Source organism: Meleagris gallopavo, unplaced genomic scaffold (genome assembly GCF_000146605.3).
Source record: "Meleagris gallopavo isolate NT-WF06-2002-E0010 breed Aviagen turkey brand Nicholas breeding stock unplaced genomic scaffold, Turkey_5.1 ChrUn_random_7180001949026, whole genome shotgun sequence".
NCBI lineage: Eukaryota > Metazoa > Chordata > Aves > Galliformes > Phasianidae > Meleagris > Meleagris gallopavo.
Genome location: NW_011210576.1, coordinates 59 through 7,576, shown reverse-complemented (window position 1 = coordinate 7,576; position 7,518 = coordinate 59). Strand labels below are relative to the sequence as shown.

Genomic DNA, 7,518 nt, shown 5'->3' with positions numbered 1-7,518 from the left:
TACCAGGATACACTGCCAGGCCAGCCACTCGTCCAATAAATGTGAAATATGACAGGTGATCTTCATTACAAAGACCTGAATTAGGGTTAATCTGAAGCGTGTAGTTGTCCCTTTTTTTAAGAAAGCAAGAAGAAAAATCTAAATAATCACATCTTTGAATAAACAGATACTTAGATATGTTAATAAATAACGTGAGCTCAGGGCCACTTCTTGTCTACGCTGCATAATGCTTTAATGGTCACAATGATGATGGACAAAGGTTCCTTATAATCCTCCTGGTTGTGGGATAACCATAATTAATTCTAAATTCATCTTTTCCATCTGTGTGCATGGTGGAAAGTTCAGGGAAATACTGCTTCCAGAGTCACTGGTTAGAAGCAGGCCTTCTCCAGTACATTTTTACTGAACTTTACAGCACAGAATCAATCCACTGTGAATGTTTACAATTTAAAATACTCCTTTCCGTGAAAGTGAACTTCACATGAGAACAGTGTTATTTTTAAAGTAACTGCAGCAACCTATATCACAGAAGTGGAAGTACTATTGCAAAACACACCACCCAGTAAACTATTAACCCAGAGGCATTCTGAGCTAGCCTGTATTTCTGCAAGCTGAGCTTCCCTCCAAAATCAGAACATGCTTTCTCTGAGACACAAATGTGAAAAAACTCTCATTGTACAGCCTTTGTTCATCTACTTTACCACTCATTCAACGCTCATAAGAGAAAGGAGTGAGTATGACGCTGACGTGAAAACATAAGAACTGTTGCAATGAAGAAATCCATTCCTCCTGTGGTTAAGCACACGGTGTGGAATTACAGAGGCAGACACAAAAGGAATGTGCTTAAAGCAGGAGACTCGGCTCTCTCTCATTTACATAAATGAACCACTGAGGGTTTTAAAACTGGACATAAATGCATTTGAACTCATGCAGGACCGGTGTTGTATGCATACTGAAATGTAAACGAGAAGCTGTTTTGTGAGCTAATTACAAAGAAGCAGTACAGTGCAGGTGTTTTATGATGCTCTGGGAGGGCACAAAGTCTTTTGTCTCCATCACGCCACTCGCTATTGCTCGCCCCAGAAATGGCAATTTGTGTTGCTGCCAGCAAGGCAACCCGGAACACTGTCCTAACAGTGAGAATTCTTTATGTGATTTCAACAGCGAAGTGAAAGGTCCTCAGAGAAGGAAAAAAGAAATGAGAGCGCAGATTTGTGACAAGAGTGCACAACTGTGTCGTGAAGGATGACCTAACTACTCCCAAATGTAACCTCCCCGCTCATGCAAAATCTAATGTATATTGCTTGCAAATGGAAAGATTTTAAAGAACACTTACGTTGCTGAATATTCAAAAAGACCATAATACGGGTTGAACATCTCCTTGGACAAGAGAAAAAACCACTCTCTGGCCACACCTCCGTAGTCAAGTCCTTTTTCTGACTCAAACTCAATCCAGAGCCTGGCCTTCAGTACATCAGGTCTTTTCACAGACATGATTCTTCTGTAGGACTCCTCAAAAATATTATTTCTGTGTAGCTTCATCTCAAATCTGTTTGGTATATCAGCCTGTGTGAAAGTAGAGTGCATTTTATTTATCAGTCTGCATACATGATCTTCAGGGAATTATGGACTAGAAGTTAAAAACTAAAGGATGGATGTGACAACTGAGTGTGCCAAGTTTCTCCTTATGCTTGTTTTCCAATGTTTTCTACATCAGGTTGACAAATTACAGTGAACTAGGTATGTTCCAGTCCTAGGGATCAGAGATTTCTATGATACTTGATAAAACACTGAAAACAACATGAAATGCAACAACAAAAAAGAGAGAACAATATTAGTTTTACTGTGTTGTATTTAAAGGGCATGACAGCTTCAAGGCCAGGCTGGATGGGGCTGTGAGCAACCTGGTCTGGTGGGAGGTGTCCGTGCCTATAGCAGGGGTTGAAATGAGGTGATCTTAAAGGTCCCAAACTGTTCTGTGATTCCATGCTAACAAACACGATGCTTCATGTTGCTCTTTCACTCGGATACCTGTAAAAGCCAGAACTGCTCCACCACGCATAAAGCAGAACTGAACAAAATAGAACAGGACTGCCAAAATACTTGAGAATTTCTGTCTGAAAAATGAGAGCACTGGTAGTCGTTACGATTTAGCCCAGAAATTCAAAAAGGCAGAACAGAACTCGATAAAGTATTTGAAAACAGAGGCACAAGACTGGGTGAACTCGTGGCAGTTTCGGCAGGTACATTTCTCATCATAAGACTGACCCAACACGAGTGTGTCAAGAGGTTTGCTTTTTCCTGACAAGTGCTTATTGTGTCCATCTGGTCACTGGTCAGAATGCACGCTGAATGAAATACTAACAAAGAGGTAACGGCACTGGAGAGTCTCATTGCGTCAGAGCTCATGCTACAAAGGCTGTCTGCAATTAATCACCACTTGACAGCAGGTGTGGGCTAATATCTACTGCTCACTGAAATTAAAGAAGGTATTTTTGCAGAACAGGAACACCAGAAGCTTGTGCCAGACTCAGTAATGCTGCGGGCTCCACTCTACCAGCGTTTTCCATCTCTGTCCTTCAAATCCATCATTAAAGATGAAGGAGAAATATCAATCAGTAGTGAGTAAATGACATTTCCTTCCTCTCGCATCACTTTGTGTTTCTGTTCACACTGGAAAATGAGCGTCTTAAAGATATGTAAATGTTTTTGTTCAGAAATCCACCAAATTCAAACTTGTCTTGGTTTCTACTCCTTTAAGGAGTATGGCAACCAAGTGTTACAGCAAGAAACACTAATCTGTATCTACCTTGAGGACAACACACTGGCTCTCCCCAGACATAACTGACTTCAACACAAAGCAGCGTGGTTATACTCACGGGCTTCTTTAACTTCTTCCTGAAATAGTCATACTTCTGTTTGAACTCCCTAGAATATGGAACAGCCTACAGAGAGAGAATTGTAAATACATATTCTTCGAGGCATTGTTCATTATGTTACTTTATACTTAAACAAATAAAATACAAATTTGAAGACACGCTATCTAGATATGTAACTCATTGAGTCATTAAAAAAAGTATATGCATAAAGTACAGAATATTCTCAGTGTCTAAGTTGAGTTAAGATGTACCAAAAATTTTACCCATGTTTTCTGTTTACCAACTACTTACCCTCTTTTCTTTCTTATTTTAGGAACAGAAAAGAGCAAAAACTATTTTTAACACAGAAAAAAGAGAGTGGAATGCACTATTGTCATCTGTGTGTTTCATTAGGAAACAGTAAGCATGTCATGTGGTATTTTTTGACTTCTAAGAATGAGTGTTGCTATCAAAAGGTACGGATTTACACAGTTGGAAGTGCTAAGGATTATAAGGTGCTGCACAAAGACAAAATACAACGAATTTTGAGAATGCTCCTTAGAACAAGTTGAGAGGCTCCAGGTAGAGCTATGAAATGAACCATAAGGTGCAGGATGCAGCATATGCCCACATAGCAATGCATGACCACGGCCCTCAGTGAGTTAACCCCATTCTCATAGAGGAAGTGATAAAACTACTATTGTACGGCCAGTACAAAACTCCCAAGATCTTCTGATTAAAGAATCAGAGCAGGTGCCCTTCACACACAGCTCTGTACCAAAATACACGACTTGAACACAGCGCAGCACCTGGCACAGAAAGCTTCTGGTTGCAGGATGGAACAGAATAAAATGAGAACCAATGAACTTCCACACATCTCAGCATGAAACACCACTCAGAGTATTTAGCTCTGCAGTTTCCAAGTGGATGGAGCTTCGCACAGAAACAGCACAGCAATATACAGAAATTAAAAGTCACATAATGCAGTTTCTATCCTGATAAAGAAAGAGTCCTCTTCTCCTCTGTTTGCTGAAACAGAAGTATTCTGAGATTTACTGTGACAAACCAATCAAGAATGTTTCCTGGACAGTCAAAATCATATGCTAATGGCTTCCAGGAAGAAAACATGCTGTAATGTGTGAAAAATGCCATTTCTCGGTAGCCATTAGTAGGAAAGACTACAAGAACCACCAACTTTGAACCTATTGCCTGAGCTGGGAATGGTGTGCACAGCATACCAGTGACAAACGATGCAGTGATTCCTCATGAACCCCACTCTGCTTTGGACCACTGGCAGCTGGTTGGAAAAGTCTCCAGTGCACCCCAGCGTATGTAAAACAAAATAGGGTTACTGAGTGTCACCAGTTCTGGGGCACCTCGCCAGGAGGGCACAGGACAGCAGTTCCCCTGCCCTTGGAGGCTCACAAAATGCTCATCTGAGTCTCCTACGTCCCTCAGGACAAAGGACAAAGCAAGCCAAGGTTGGTCCTGCCTCCTGCTCTATTCACCAAGCACACCTGGCTGCCCAGAGAAGTGTGGGTGCCCCATCCCTGGAGGCCATGGATGGGCTCTGGGCACCCTGAGCTGGTGGGAGCACCCAGCCCATGGCAGGGTTTGGAACTGGATGGGCTTTAAAGACCCTTCCAATCCAACCAGGCCACGATTCATGTGGAAAACAAGCGTGACCTGCTGCTTATTTACAACTGCTGCCTACACCAAACGTACATGAGTCACAGCATTTCACACGAAAAGAACCACAGCAGTACTTACAGGACCAGTAATTGCTGGGTTCTGCAGTCTGGGGTCTTCCCACTGGGTAATTTTATTATCTGTAAATAACAAAATAAATTATATCATTACTACTTTGCTACCACACTGTGAATTTATGTGTTTTTGTTTTTGTTTTTCCCTACACATGTTTTCCCTACCATTTCCACAGCTTAGTATTTCTGGGTTAGAAAATAATGCATTCACCCATCTCCATCAAAATCCCATCACACTGTTTGGTCAAAAAGACTCGTTCAAAAATGCAGAAGTATAGCATAATTCAGTGTAATTACACTGCTTTTATTTCAACACCTGTAGTAGTAACATGTTCTACTTGAACATGATCTTAGATTCAACTCATATTAAAAATACAGATTTCATGCATGAGGGGAAAGAAGCCCAAACACTTTGTCAAGTGGTAGATGAAGTTTACTTATTCAAAATTCTGCGTAAAGAGGGCCAAAGTTAAAGAACTTTAAAGCAGTATGAATTTAAATTTGGAGGTGAAGGGATAAAGAAATCCTAGACATTGATTTTAATGAGAAGTTTATAACGTCATTAAGTATAGAGTTATGGCATAAGGAATCATTCAGTTTCGACAAAGTCAATTTTGGCAGTAAGGTAATTCAGTTCTTTTCAGCCACAGCTTTCAAGAGCATCAGCAGCATTGCATGGTCATACAGTGAGGTTATACAGGACCACGGTGAAACTCTCTTTGCCTCCAGACAGCTGTTCCTCACAAGATTCTGAACACAACAGAATCACGACAGGATGATGATGTTGCAACAAGACAATGCTCCAAAAACCAAACTAAATGCCACCTCCAACGGCAAGGCTTAAGGCGTATTTCCTGCACTGGAAGGGTAATAATAATACATCTCTTAGGTACACGCTTTGATTTATAAACTGCATATTAAAGGAATAGTCAGAATTTTAGGTTTTGTAACTCTTGGTTTGAGAATATAAACACTAAGCTTCAAGAAAATTGCTTTTAAGGATACTACAGGTAAAAGCAAAGAGCCAAGTCTACTTGTTTTATAGTAGCACAGGCACTTTCCATGCTTCTACAGTCAGAAAAGAACCCTAAGTTTTGAGCACCCCAAGTTATTTTTAAAATGGACTTTATTTTGTAAGCTGACTCTCATTAAAAGTTACTAAAGAAAATTCAAAACCATCACAGAGCACACTTCAGCAAATTTGGCCTAGCAGTTAACTTCACTTTAACTGTAATTTCCTTTACACTTTATGGGCATTATGGAGGAAGGCTGTCAGAATGACAGCTCTGGGAGCCACACATTCTGAGCAGCATGCTGCCTGCCAACAGGCTGACTCCTGGGCTGCCTTTTTCATATGGCTGCTTCTTGGTCAGTCGCATCACCTTCTGCACATTTACTGCTTTTATACCAATTCATTTTTTACACCTACTTGAAACTGACAAGCACAATGACGGTGGTAAATTTCTATGACATTAAAGGCAGAGCTGGAAATTACTTTAGAGATTTTGTCCATTCTCTCTGATTGCTCTAAGATATGTTTAAGAGCATGTGGTGTCACTGATCAATCATTGCCTCAGCTGTTTTTCAGAATATTACAGCAATAGGGATGTCACATTATAAACACTTTTCTATGACTTCAGTGCCCATACAGTGAGAAGAGCCTAACTCGACCCACTGGAGCTGGAACTGTAGCACAAGACTCCCTGCATTACTGTACTGTCCATAGTAGATGCCAATATCAAATTAACTCATTTTGCAGCACATTTTTAAAAATCTACCATCTCTCCTGGTTCTTCACACAAACACAATACTCTCTCTCTTTCCTCACAGATCAGGCCTTTGGGCTTTGAAAGATTTCCTCTATTCCTTTGGTTCCACTACCTCATTGAAGTTTGGGACCCTGTGCTTCATTGTCACAGATGTTACTGCTGCTGATCAGTTTAGGAGGATTACCTCTGCTCTTATTTAAGATGCTCCTGCTGATACACCACAGGATAAATTAACCCACACTCGGCTAATATTTTTCATGTCTCTTTCAAAAGAAATTCTGCTAACTAATCCTATTTTGAGTTATACCTTGCAATTATTATAAGACATATTCACACTGCACCTACACCTCATCACAATCATTCTGGTTCCTAATCCTGTTCCAGTGAGCTTGTCTTGCTTCTCCTATGTTGCTGTTTTCTACTAATATATTGAGCACACTCCTTCTAGTTCACTTCTCAGCATGCTGAAGAATGGGGAACCCATTTAAACATCCATTCCTCCCTCAGTGAACCACTGGTAAGTATGCTGAATTTGGTTGCAAAGCCTTTGTGTTGTTCTTCATGATACCTTCTGAGATGTAGAACCTATTTTCCTACATGGCTCCTAAGAAATCAGAACAGCTTACAACTAAAATCTGAAAAGAATCGTATTTTCAGACCACTAAGTTAAAGTAGCACCTAAATAATCATTTTTTGCTTTACTTTTCTTAGTTTGTGGCATGCTTCATAACAGCTTGTGCTGCTCCACAGTGATTCTTTCTGTGCTGGCTGCAGTGAATTTTATTAGTTTTTCTCGGGGAGGAGAAAAACATATAACAAAACAGGACAACAGTACCAAATAATCATGCCTATCACCAATTCAAAAAAACATTCCTGGGGAGCCAGGACGTTAATAGCAGAATAAACGTTGAAAGTTATCTGATTCAGCTGTATTCTATTAATGAAATGGAGTACATTTGTTGCATCTTAACTAAGCCAGTTTACCATAGTGCTGTACTCACGAGACTTGCATACCTATCCAGAGCAAGCCCAGCTGGTTGCAGCCATGGCTGACTTCAGCATTACGTTCTCAAGTTACTCATGAAACAATTAAGAGCCACAAGGCTCTGTCACAAAGCTAACATTATG

The 7,518-nt window shown here is 40.4% G+C and overlaps 1 long non-coding RNA gene across 1 annotated transcript; it reads right to left on the bottom strand.

The window, feature by feature from the left end:
• Positions 1 to 2: 2 nt before the first annotated feature.
• Positions 3 to 4,731, bottom strand: LOC109364985. The gene is made up of 4 exons (XR_002110716.2): positions 4,629 to 4,731; positions 2,880 to 2,945; positions 1,337 to 1,566; positions 3 to 110 (listed from the first exon to the last, which is right to left on the bottom strand). It is a non-coding gene; the product is annotated as an uncharacterized LOC109364985 (long non-coding RNA).
• Between the last annotated feature and the right edge of the window lie 2,787 nt (positions 4,732 to 7,518).